This window comes from Botrytis sinoallii (genome assembly GCF_014898435.1).
Source record: "Botrytis sinoallii strain Bc 23 chromosome Unknown BSIN_002, whole genome shotgun sequence".
In the NCBI taxonomy this organism is placed as follows: Eukaryota; Fungi; Ascomycota; class Leotiomycetes; order Helotiales; family Sclerotiniaceae; genus Botrytis; species Botrytis sinoallii.
Window position 1 is genome coordinate 2,087,273 of NW_024066029.1, and position 15,229 is coordinate 2,102,501.

The window sequence follows — 15,229 nt, forward strand, 5'->3', positions numbered from 1 at the left end:
TCGATAATAGTCTTATTTGCTATTTCTTATCATCAATTTGGGTTTATATAATATAATCCTAGATTGCAAATAGTTGGTAGAGATTTGAGTTAAAGTCGATTGTTTTAATTGATATTTCGAATGGGCCTTTCGAGCATTCTTCTACTGTTTCCTTATCAAAAAATATATTTTTAATTAGAAATAGTTTTCAATAATTTAGAATTAGTTATTTGAGATAGAAAGATACTAATATTGGAATGCCTGATTAGAAGAGATATATCATCGACTTAATAATGGATAACCGATTATAGTATCAAGTGTATTTGAAATACTTATTATCTTTTCTTAAGAGACTAATATAATAATTTCAGATGTAATCGAAGCTTAGATTTCAGTTAATCTAAAGAAGAAATCTATTTTTGATCAAATCTCTATTTAATCTATTTACAAATCCCTCCCGCTTTATATCTCCGATATATTCAATATTTATACACTTAAGCCAATTCAATTTCAATTTATTTATAAAAGAAATAAGGATTATAAGATCTTTATAATTATATGTATAGAGATTAACAATATTATTTCAATTTATAAATCTAGTTAAAACAATAATTATCAAATCTCAACCACAATTGTTACCTTAAATAATTCTAAATCAAAAACTATTACTATTCTCAATTATATCATTGTAAATATTGAGATAGAGCCTTTAATCCCCGAAGTTTATTAGCAATATTATTGAGTATTCTCCAAGTGTAAATCTGATATTCTATCTTTCTTCTGATTATATAATTACAAAATCATATTTGAAGGAAAAGATGAAAAAGCTTTCAAATATAATCCTTTATATAAGATATTACTTAAATAGCTTGAGATTATTAAAGAATATATTATAGAGAATCTTATTAAAGAATTTATAAAATCTAGTTAAACACTATTCATAATACTGATTCTCTTTATAAGAAAGCCGAATAAAAGCTTAAGGTTTTATATAAATTTCCGATTATTTAATTCTTTAATATATAAAAATAAATACTCTCTACCTCTTATTAACGAGATACTTACACAACTTACTAATATAAAGATATATACCAAATTAGATATTCAATAAGCATTCCATCGTATTCATATAAATCCAGTTTCTAAAGAATATATTATCTTTTGCATTTGATATAGTTTTTATAAATATAAAGTTTTACCTTTTGAATTAATAAATGATCCTGCAATTTATTAACAATATATAAATGATATTCTATTTAATTATTTAGATAACTTCTGTACTACTTACCTTGATAATATTCTTATATATTTTGAAAATAAAGATAAACATGAAGAATACGTTAAGTATATTCTCAAATAACTTAAATCCGTTAGTCTTCAGGTAGACCTCAAGAAGTGCGAATTCAATATTAAATATATAAAGTATTTGTCACGGGATCACTTCTGGGAGTATTCAGAAGCTTTACCGCTGAGCTAAACGCCCAAAAGACTAGGAGGTAGAACTGGAAGTTCTATCTTACTCTCATATATATAGCAGGACAGGACAGGACAGGACAGGACAGAAAGGGCTTAGTGTCACCCCGTGACACCACCCCCCTCCTTAAGGTATGGTCTCCATACCATCACCTACTAGGAGGTTTCAGGATTCTGGATTCTAATGCCTCAGGCATTCAGACAGGCAGACAGGATCTATATATGCTAGCCCCCAAACCAATGAAGGCTTGTAAGCTATAAGTGGGCCCCCCATACAGCTCCACTTATAACCAAGGGTAGTTCTACCTAATGTCACGGGATCACTTCTGGGAGTATTCAGAAGCTTTACCGCTGAGCTAAACGCCCAAAGACTAGGAGGTAGAACTGGAAGTTCTACCTTACTCTCACATATATAGCAGGACAGGACAGGACAGAAAGGGCTTAGTGTCACCCCGTGACAAGAATAGTATTAAGAAAAAGAATCGTTTTCAGTAGCTTATAAAAAATAATCAAGTGGATATAAAGATTATATACAAATCTCTATAGCAAGATCCGGATATAGTTACAAATATTGATATATATACAATTACACTACTTTTCAATATTATAAATCGCATCATTAAAGCAAATAGATTCTATCCGAGTTTAGAAGCTTTATATATTCAAACTATCAAATCGCACAAGTATCTTATACTTAAGAAAAGACTCTTACTTTATAATAATCGATTTTACATACCGAATACCGAAAATCTATAAATCTATTTGATTTACGAAATTCATAATTCAGTTTTCACTGTATATTCTAATATCAAAAAGACCTATACTCTTTTAATTAATTAATATTATTAGAAGAATATAAATGATATAATCAATCAATATATACAGAATTGCTACAAATACAAACACAGCTTTATATCAAAAAATTGCATTCCTAATCTCCTTCACTTGCTCCCGATCTTTATGCGAGTATAATAATATATTACTATGGATTATTATAGTTTCAATAAGAATAAATACAATTATAATAATATATTCGTTATTATTAATCAATTAATTAAACAAACTATTTCAATACTCTATTATAAATCAATCGATTCAAGAAATTAGATTCACTTATACCTATACTATATATATAGATATTATAATACCCTGAAAATTATAATCTTTAATTGTAATCCTCAATTCATATTCAAATTTTAATAAGAATTTAATAATATTTTAGGAATATAAGTCAAGTTATCTATTATTCATTATTTGCAAACTGATAGTCAAACTGAGATTTATAATCAATATCTCTAATAATGCTTATAACCCTTTATAAGTTATTATCAAGATAATTAATCTGAATTTCTATCAATAATAAATTATGCTTAATTCATACTTCCTTATAAATTATTAGATAGTTAAACTCTATACGAGATCTTGTATGGCTATCTATCTCGTAATCCCTGGGATTGAAAATCTGATTCTATTATGCCTATTAATGATTTGAATATAATTGATATTAAAGAGTATATCAAATACAATAAACTAGTATTTGATTAAATAAAAGAAAATATCTTATATATATAAGAAAAGATATTTTGATTAATCAATTTATATTACTATTTAATCGATTTTGATATAGGAGACTATATATAGCTCAATATAAGGGATTTTCTAATATAATAATTATTCAAAAAACTGGATTACCCTATTCAAGATAGATTTAAGATTATTGATCAAACCGGAGATTCCTTCTGATTAAACTTATTGCTCACTATAAAAGTCCATTCTGTATTTCTATCTAACAAATTCTGTAAAATAATAGACAATCCACTTTTCGAACAAATCCTTAAACCATTACTCTTAATAAATATTATTAGTAATACTAAATAGGAAATGGAGTATATTTTAGTTATAAAAAAAGTATACTAATAGCTTAAGTATAGAGTATTATAATTGAATGTCAATGACAATCTCATCTGATACCCCATTTTTGACTTAAAAACTGCTTTGCATTATCTTTATAACTTCTATCTACAAAATCCCACTCTACCAGGATTCTTTGTATATTTATCAAAATGGATTTGTTTTTATAAGATAAAAAGAATAATTATGATTTTATAAATAATAATCAATATATAAATAAAAAAGACAGAAAGAACTTCTTTAATTTATTATTATAATAAAGAAAATCCTAATTATATAAAAAGCTGAAAGCAATCAAACAAAAATGAAATATTAATAAAAAAAGTCTTTTCCTCTATTCAGCAAACTTAAACCAAACCAAAAAGAAAGCCTCTATAAGTATCAACAGTTATAGTCAGATGAGATATAACAGCAAAGACTAAATAGTTTAAATCAAAATATTAGCCAAGTCCTCAATCAATAGCAATAACAAATATATACAGAACAACTATAAGCCAAAAGATAAGATAACCCTTAGTCACAGTATATGCAACAATAAGATCGAGCTAGCACTTAATTATATCCAACCACTTGCAAGCTACTAAAAGCTCTATTTCCATCTAAATTACAATAAACTAATACTGCTACTCCAATTCGTCTCCTTACACTACAACTTCTGCTATACAACACTCCGCGGCTTCTTGAATAAAGATAAAAAAAAGCATTTCTTTCAAAACACAATTTTTTAGTTCCTCCTGCATATCAAGCTATCTCAAGAATTAACTTTATTAGAAACTAGCAAAATTATAATTTACCTTTACCATATTGCCATATTCAATAATAGCCGATTAGTATTAGAGAAACATCTTATGTATATCCCTATTAGACAAATACTTATATTTATATTTATCAATTAAATAAAACAGATAACAAGATTGATCAGATAATTATCCAGAAAGTCGATAGTAGATACTATTTCCCTTACTGAAAACACAACTATATATACAACCAGCACAAATCCAACCATTCTTCCGAATACATTGTTTCCATTATAGTACCGTCTTTTTTGATAACCTTTTGTTTAGAGATCCCTATTCATTAATATCAACAAAACCAACACTTTTATAATAGAATATATCGAATTTGCAATCAGATTGACTTTGATACAAAACCTTCAGGATATCTTTCTTAACTATCTCGTCATTATTTTCGAGATCACGAAAATAATATATCGCTACGATCAACTTGTCAGCAAACTTCTTTTTGTAATCATCAACACAATCGATTAAGGGATTATATTCTTCCTCCGAATTCTATCTCGAAAGACGAACGGATATATCCAATAAGTATATCGAAAATCGACCCCACCCTTAGGCATATTGCTTTCGGTATCTATAATTGCACTTGTTAGACAAGCCGACTATAAGCCGGAGATATTAAAAGAAAGTCTCACTTATATGCATCTTTATTGTCCAACCTATCTTCCTTATTATTCTCCTTCTTACTAACAGAATCACTACTACTCCCATTGCGGCTCGACTCTTTCTCTTTCTCAACAGAATGTTTGCCTTGTGCAATAGAAAATGCAGATGCTTTTTTCGCTATAAATTATAAAGAAATATATTAATAAAGCAAATACAAAAGAAAAATAAACAACTTATTATTATATGCGTATTCTTCTACTACTTTAGCTATACTAACAACAACTTATTCTTACTATTATGTTTTCTTAATAGTGTGAAAGGTATATTGATTATTGATTAAGGAATACAAAGAAGATAAGTAATTGGAAAAGATTTAGAAAAGAGAGGGAAATTTGGGCGATCTATATACTTCGAAGGCTTTGTACTATTGTTAGGCTACAGAACGATTTCCTTTATTTCTTATATGCCTTTTTGTTGCGAAAAAAGCAAAATTTGTGTATATACTTGTTTATTACGCTATACTATAATGTAAATAACGATACCTTATTGGGATTACCGATATGTCTACGGATTAGGTAATTGTGAAGCTTGAGGACAAGCTTTTTCGAAAGGAGGGGTAGTATCACGGATCGCACCCAATCACAGCTGCGATCGCTTACATACACGCTTACGCATATACACAATCATATATACATAGCTAGTATATAGGAGCGCTCTACAAGCGCTTTGCTCCCGATTCTGTAGTTATAGATTCTAAGGATAAATTGTACCCTGCTCTCGCAGTTCTTCTAAGGCAAAGTATCACACTTTATAATTCAATTGAAGCTTTTTTTCAATTAATATTAATTAAATTTTGAATAACTTGTTATCAATCAAGCTCCCTTATATTTATATTCGAAATTATATTAACTTTAATTAAAAATATAAAGAGATTAGCTTATAAAAATATACTTTTGAATATAAAGATTTTATTAGAAAAGGTGCTTATACCGCATATCACGCTATGCTGTATCGGCATTAGCCTGCATGTGACTCCGTCGAGTCCACACATATATATTGTATCTTTATGTAGAACTTAATAATATTAAGGCTTTTCCACCAACTCATATATAATCTTCTAACAGATTATGAGCCCGGGTTCGCGTGGCGCTAGGATTAGTCTTCCGGAGTCACTTGATTAAAGCTACAACAGATAATAGCTACTCCGTCAAATCCGGAGACTGTTGTCTTCATAAATATGATTCAATTCTAAAAACATCCAGATGGTATCTAGCCCAATACAATTAAGCAATTAGGGGAGCGCAGTTCCGTTTGGTGAATGAATCTGGCTTCGGTATTGTTGTAAGATTCTGGTATCCTGTGTGGTATTGTAAAGTGTGCGATGTTATTATGATGGAGACTGTAATGAATATTTAGATATGTGGTATTAAAGCGATCTAGTCTGTAAGATTGAAGATAGTGGAAATCGTAATGAATATTTAGGTGCGTGGCATTACAGCGATCTAATCTACAGGGTTGAAGATGATGGAGATTGTACGAATACTCAGATGCGTGGTATTATAGTAATTCAACCTATAGGGTTAAAGATAATGGAGACTATACGAAATACTCAGATGTACAGCACTATAATAATCCAACCTACAGGGTTAAAAAGAGCAATAAAGCTTTGGCAGACGATTACTATCTACTCTTATTTTCTTTCAACAATTCGAGAATCTCAATTACAGTATAATTCCCTCGATCCATTTTTGATTCTTCTCTTTTCGATCCCCATAAGCCCTATATCGATAACAACGATACAATATAAGCAATCAGCAGTACTTTATAAATCAATCAAACTTTATATAGTTAAAGGTTATTTATAAAAAACCTTGAAATTGAAAATGCTTTAAATATAATTTATAGGGAAACTACAAAACCCATCTAATTTAATAAAGTTTTTTCTTTATCTCAAAAATTTTCCTGCCACCCCCTTTCCATTTCTTTAATAATTTTCCGATTATTCATATCTACAATCTGATGAATATAATGATTATTAGATTATTGTTTTTATTTAACATTAATTTTTATAGAATTTAATTTGTTTCGCTTACCAGTTTTGCCATTTTATGATATCTCAACTCTCAATTTTATTTTCTTTTGATTTCGATATTTTTTCACTTATCTATAATTCATATAATATATCCTATTCTAATAAATCAATGTATATTACTAAATACAAATCAATTGTTTTTCTTTTCAATCACTATCTTTATATAATTTCAACTTCGATTTTCTTTATCAATAATAGTTATACTAACGATTGAAAGGAAAAGAGAGTATATAAAGAACCGAAGAGTCTATAGGGATCCGAAAGTATTGAGTGTAGGGAATCGGAAATCCCAAAGAAAACCAAAGATAATCCGAAATTATATATAAAGAAGGAACGGATGATTATGGTAATAGGAGAATATATATTATTATACTTGGGGGAATACTTTAGTATTTCATTATATAGAAGATAATAGGATTATTTCCTATATTCCTTATAATAGAAACCAGCAAAACTAAGGTGATTAAGAGTATTATTGTTAGTTTTGTGTTCTCTTTTGAATATATTTAAAAGGGAGAGGAAGAATTGTAGAATACATTTTATAAAGAAATGCCCTAGCATTCCATCATATAGGAAAAGTGTACAATATCTTCTATATCTTTATAGAGGAGAGTAAGGATTAAGGGATTCTATATGATCAGAGTGATTATGTAGAAAATTATATTCCAATTTCTTTATTAAGAGAAAAGAGCTGTAGAGGTACAGACTCTATAGATTAATAGGTATTATACCATTAGTATAATTTCTATATCCTTAGAGAAATGTTTATATTAGATATTAAGTAGTTCTAAAGGAAATGATTTTCTTTAAAAATTAGTGAAAACATTAATGTCTGGAAGAGATATTATTAGCAATCAACGCCTTCATTATCAATCACTTGCTGATCCTAGAATACTTCCTGGCAGCTTCTGAAATCTGACTTATTAATCCCAGAATACTTCTTGAAGGCTATTGAGATCAACACTATAACCTCAGAGTGCTTTCCAGTATATTCTGAAATCAATTCGCTAGCTTTAAAGCACTTATTAGTACCTCTCGAGATTTATTGAATAAAAGCGATTGGACACTGTACACATATCTTTACAATATAAATTATACCGCTTAGCTTGATTGAGATCAATTATAGCATTAATTTATAATATAGCTTTTATAACCTTCCTATAGCTTTCGATAGATTACATAGCTTCAGATATGTGATACCAGCATGGGGGAGTGTTAGAAAAGGTGCTTATACCGCATATCACGTTATGCTATATCGGTATTAGTCTGTATATAACTCCGTCGAGTCCATATATATATATTGTATCTCTATGTAGAACTTAATAATATTAAGGCTTTTCCACCAACTCATATATGATCTTCTAACAGATTTATATATTTCGAAAGGCAAATAAAATATTAAATAAGTATCGATATGTAAAAAAAATCTAATTATATTAAAAAGGAGTATTTATCACGGGGCAGGCAGACAGAAACAGGGCTCTAGTAACTTTGCTCTAATTTGGCAAAGTTATATTGGTTCAGATAATAGGTTCAGATTGAAGATTAAGACGTAGCTCGAAGAGCTACAATACAGGATCTTCCAAGTTGAAGATATACAGAGTTTTCATAGCGAGCTAGCCCGATCGGGCCCTAGCTCCCTTGCGCACCGGCGCAAGCGCTCGTTCGGTCCTATCCGATAGGATCAACATGTCACGTGGTTCCACCCCGTGACAGTATTTACTGAACAAAAAGCTCTTAATATATTATTTCAACAAAAGATTGATATTTAGATTCAATACAATAAATATTAAAATAAGAAAAATCCTAATAGAGAAGCATTTTCTAATAAATATTATAATAAATATAAAAAATCAAATCACAATTCAAGAATTTGTTAAAACAATATAATAAATCCTAGATTATTAGTGTTGGGATAGGGATCATGTGACTGACCGCACTAGCGCATGCGCTAGCGCCCCCGCACTATAGTATATATGTTTGTAGCCTTTAGCTTTTAGAATCTGGAGTAATATTACAATAATATAAATTATTAATATTATATTACTTTACTATCCCTATGGTAATATCAATATTGATTAGTGATATCACAAATCAAAAGCCTGGTATCTTAATTTCAAATATAACATAGATTTGTAACTAAGATTAATATTTCTTTAAAAAGGTATAAGCTCTCATATCAAAGCAATATAGTTTGATACCTGCCCTTGTATGAATAAGGACCATCGGTAATATAACAACAGTTCTTACATTCAGCATTAATCCAATGTGGTTTAATACTGACAAACCGAGTTTAGTCGGCAACATGGCAACAACCCTCACAATCAACCTTAATCTACATTTTATTCTTCAAGGCAACATGCATTGAAGAATACAAACTAGTAGCTACCAACTCGAGCTAAGCACCATCTTCTAACAAATAAGTATAACTTTGCCAGATTTTAGCAAAGTTATATTTAAGCATTTCATCTTATTACCTACCTATTATCCATCAATATGGTAGGATCTTACAAAGATAATTCCGTAGAGTATAAGCTTAAATGCAACAACAATATTGGAAGTATGGCCGAATCGACTATACTATTAGTTATTACAACTAATAATTTTAATATAATAACTAAACAATAACAGAACAACCCTATTAATCTTACAAAGAAAATAGGTATAAAAGAGGTTAGGGATTTTTGTAAGTACAAACTTTACAAATATCAACAATCGAAGTATTATAACAACAAACTATAATCGGATTACTTTTACAAATTTGAATACTTCAATTCGGGACATTTTCAAGTAGTTGGTATATATCTTTTATACAAATTGAGATACAAACTACACTTGTACAGCATATTTATTGCAAAGCACAAAATCTGTACAATACAACCTATTTATAATACTTTAGTTAATGCAATTTGATTATTGTATAGAGAATGGTTAGATAAAGAGATTATGGATATATTTACAGATAAGGGATTTATATTTCGATCGAAAAGCATACAGAAGAAGATAGATAAAAAAGACATTCGAGCTTCTATATATACATTACTAAAAGAACCCGAGGTATCTCAAATAAGCAATCAGCCCGGACCATCAGGTTTCAATCAATACAGACTACCGCAGTTACCAAGTATTCTATTTCAGATCGCGACAATTTCAGGATTCAGCCCTTTAGGTGGTAAAGGAAAGGGCGTTGATATTAGACAAAAAGCGTCATCAAAACCACAAGCACCCCATTACTATGAATCCGTTCCCTAATCTAATACCAGCTTTCTACAAGAAAATAGTGAACCCAACTCATCCACATACTTATTCTATAATCAGAAGAAACCATTACCTTCACGGTCGGTTCAGTATGAACAGTTTTGACTCGAAATACCTTTTCGACAACCCGACCCTCCACTATTACAATCGCCTTCATTATTATAAGAGAAAAGTGGTTAACCATTCAGTGATCCATTTGGTAGTAATAGTGGTTCAAATAAAGAAGAAGGAGGAGGAGGTAACAGAAACAGAGGAAACGATTTCTCACAAGGTGGTTATAATAGGAATGGCAATAGCAAAGACAAAGACGGTATAGAAGGAGGAGGAGAAGGTGATTCAGGATACAATTACAGCATTCCAGAGATTTTCTAAATCCATCACCAAGAGTCATAAATATTAATCAACTTCTCGGAAATCTTGCGAAACTTTACAACAAGGATAACAAATACAGTGGATAAAACAATAATTTCATACACAAATTCAATATATTCCTTAATAATTACTAATGTATTAATTTACCTAATAATCTATTTCCAAAAGCATTCTTTGCTATGCTTGTCAATACAGTACTTAATTTCTATCATACGAATTTAGAGACTATGTCGGTATTGATATAGGAGATTCGTAAGTTATTTGTAAATACATTTGAAGGTCCCGAGCACAAAAGGAATATCATGTAGTAATAGAAAGCTGTTATATTAAAGAGTATGATAGCACAATCAGAGAATAATGGGAAATCAATCACTTATTATCTATAATAGATGGTGACAAGATTATGTTATTTATATAAAGAATTCAGTAATATAATTAGAACAAAGGATTTACTTTATCAAAAGATTGTCAATGTATATATACTAGTATCAGTATGCTTTCTAGCTTGTTTTCGCCCAGCTAATAATATATCAAATCTCCTTAAAGAACTTCGTTTAGTTATTATAATATAGGAACTAACTTATCCAAACAAAAATATGATATTCTACACCAACCGGAAATATTAATACAAAGAAGAATATAATCAGAATAAAGGATTTGGATAAGATGATCGATAATTATTCAAATCACAAATTAAAAAGAAATATTTTGTTTACAAAAAGGATAATTATTGGTTAATCAAATATAGTAAGGAGGAGTATAATAAGTTATGATATAAATATAAGGAGTGGTTTAAGAATATTAGTAATAATTTTGATAAAGATTTTAAGCAGTTTCTTATTGAATATAAGGTCCTAATCAAAATGATATTAAGGAATCTGATATTAATATTAATAAGAAAATCGAAGCTTACTTCGCTCAATATAAACTTCAAGATTCATTAAAACAAAAACTATATTCAAGCTTTGTTACTCAAAATAGACTTATCAATAATAAAGAGATCACAATAAGATTAGCTAATAAAACACTCATTTATATCCTGACACATCAAATTCAGAAGAAAACCATATTTATAAATGAATACGATTCCAAAGAGTTCAAGAGCATTATTATTAATACAGCTATAGCAAAATGGTTTATAATAGGATTTAATCAATATATAGCATACAAGATAACTATCGAGGATGTTATTTTAGATAAAAGCAGAGTAGGAGTTACAAATGTGATATTCGGAATCGAAAGAGCTAAATCTTTCGGATCAGTCAAACTCCATCTACCCCTAGGAACTATCGAATTTCATATTATGAATACAGAAACACCATTTCTACTGTTACTTAATAATATGGATCATCTCGGCATATACTATAATAACATCATCGATGTTGTTGTTACAAGAATAGGAGAAAGTTACTCTTGTATTCGACATAATAAGCATATAGTTCTATTATGGCAAATAAATATACAGCAGTTTATACAACAAACCATCAAGAGTAGTGAGTATTACCTTATCGATACAGAACTATAATGCCTACATCATCGCTTTGGTCATTTATTGGCATATAGACTTTTATAAGTACTACAGCAAGCTGGCTATAATGACATCTCAAAAGCTGAGATTGACAAGCTCAATAAGTTTTGTTAATATTATCAAAAGTACGGAAAATCACCGGGTCGATTTAAATTCAATCTACAAGATGATGTTGACTTTAATTACTCAATAACAATTGACATTATGTATATTAATACTCATCTCATTCTATATATTATTGATGAAGGTATACAATTCTAAGCTATATAATGGCTGGATAACATTATTGTAAAATACACTTTCGATATGCTTTGAAAATACTGGATGAATATTTACATTGGTCCACCAGATTTTATTATATATAATACTGGGAAGAACTTTGTAAACAAGGAATTCGTTTAATACGCTGCGATCATATCGATAAGAACAAAGAGTATACCAGTTGAGGTATATTGGTTAATTGGTGTAGTTGAATACTATTATACAGTTATCAAGAGAGTGTATACTATTATCTTCAATGAGCTTGGTAGTTTTATTACAAAGAGATGATACTACAAATAGCTGTAAAAGCAGTAAACAACACTGCAGGATCAGACGGATTAATTCCAATACTTCTAGTTTTTGGAGTATATCCATAGATATCTGAATCTAACCTATTCGCATTTATAGTTTTATAGTGGTAATCAGCGATTAAGAAAGCAATAAATGAGATTTATAAACTATAAGCGATATGATAAGTATCTAACACTTTGAGTTAGTGAAATGAACTATTTATAATGGCTTTATACAACTTACCTATCAATTCGAAGGTTTGGATATGGAGAGAACATAAAGGATGGACGGGATTATATTATTTATTGGGTATAAAAGATGAGATATGCATAATATGATTATCAAGCGGATTAACGGAATTCCGCATTATTTAGGTTAAACTTTATATAGAGGATATATAGAATTAACCTCAGGATCAATCCCAATTATCTATCGAATCAGTACAAATACTATCTATATAAGCTGGATTGATACAGCAAGAGCAACTTATTATATCTAATGCAAGCAGAATAACTTTACCAAAATCTGGCAAAGTTATATCTACTCTCTTATCAGCTATTACTAGGAGTAGGAATCTAAAGGAAACCCTCTTGAATATATCCAGAAATTCCTAATTTCAGTAACAATGGATTCCTTAAGTAGTAATTCCAGTATAATCAATATTTTTTGTGAAAGGAGAAAATATCAAATCTATAGAATACTTACCGGATTTGTTGATTTTTTTATTAAAGAAAGATAAATCTAACGATATATAGTACATTGAATACTATATAATATTTACTAATATTTCACTATCAACAATTTTCATGAAATCAAGATAAAAGAAGATCAACAGACTTATAGAAAACAATATTTTTCAATTCATAAAGATTGCAGATATTCCTACAAGTATAAGGATTTTTAACTCTCGTTTTGTCAATGAGATTAAGAATAAAGGAACTAATAAAGCATTTCCTAAGTCCCAATTGGTTATACAAGTATAAAAAGATTAAGAAAAAAATGCTATTTTAATATAATCGCTAATAATATAATGTGTCAGTTAATGTATTATATTAATAGTAATAGTAATACTATTCAAGAACAAGGTAATTATAAGTATTCGCGATATTATATAAATATATACATAATCGATATCGAACTTAATTCGGAAGTTTTATGCTCGATTATCACCAGAAATAGATATTCTAGAAAACTTTATCCTACAAGTTATACAACCATTATATAGTGTTTCGGAAGTAGGTAATCACTAATTTAGCATCTACTATAAGTATCATACCAATACTCTCAAGATGATATAATCGATCTACAATCCATATTTGTTGTATACAACTAAAGATAACACAGTATTCAGTATTATCGGATTACAAATGGATGATATACTCATTATAGCTAATAAAGTATTCGCAGATTGTAAGCAAGCTGAACTCAGAAATGCTAAATTCACAGCAAAAGAGTGTAAAACATTTACACCAGATATATCACTCAAGTTTAATAATGATCTAATCACTCAGCGGGATAATGGTATAATCTACTTCAATCAAAAAAAACAATGCGAAAACCTTCGTCTAGTTAATTCAGAACTATCTGATATACAAGGCATGTGCGGCAAGCTCAGAAAGTCGGTGACAGTAAAAGACTAATATATTGTACAATGCGCTCGAGGAGTATATATAGCAACTATATATCAACCAGAGGCAGCCTTTGACTTATCATATACGGCACAAACAGTCAACCCAAAAGAAGAAGATACTAATACTCTCAATAAACGTATCTAATGGCAGATTGACAATTTAGAGAGAGAACTACAATTTGTTTCACTTGATATGGACTCTCTCAAATTGGTTATATTCATAGATGTGTCCTTTGCTAACAATAAAGATTTGTCCTCCCAGATTGGATATATTGTTGTTCTAATGAATAAATTCGATAGGGCTAATATCATTTATTAATCATCAATTAAGTATAAAAAGTTACTAGAAGTGTACTAGTATTAGAGCTTTATGGTATGGTTTTGGGCTTTGATATTAGTATAGCAATTAAAGGCATACTTGATAAGATCTTCCCAAATCGCAAGATATTATTAGTTATATATATCGATTCGAGATTATTATACAACTGTTTCACAAAGCTTGGTATAATTACCGAAAAGAGATTAATGATCAACATAATAGCGATTCGAGAAGTATACAAGAAATGGGAGATTATAGAGATCAAGTGGATTAATGGAGAATCTAATCTAGCAGACGCGATGATTAAATCTAAACTGTATCAAGCCCTAAAGGACTTGATCAACAATAACATTATAAAGATTAAGGTCACGGAATGGGTTGAAAGAGATTAGTGGTACAGATGGTTATACTGAGAAAGGGACATTAACTAGAAAAGACATGATACAACGACTTTAGAGAGTCGTCAGTGTTGGGATAGGGATTATATGACTGACTGCGCTAGTGTATGCGCTAGCGCCCCCGCACTATAGCATATATGTTCGTAACCTTTAGCTTTTAGAACCTGAAGCAATATTATAACAGTGTGAATCATTAGTACTATATTACTTCACCATCCCCATGGTGATATCAACAATTAGATTCTTAATAGTTTTAATTAATTGATTTAATGATTATAAAATAATATGAATTTGAATATGATAATTGAGGTGAA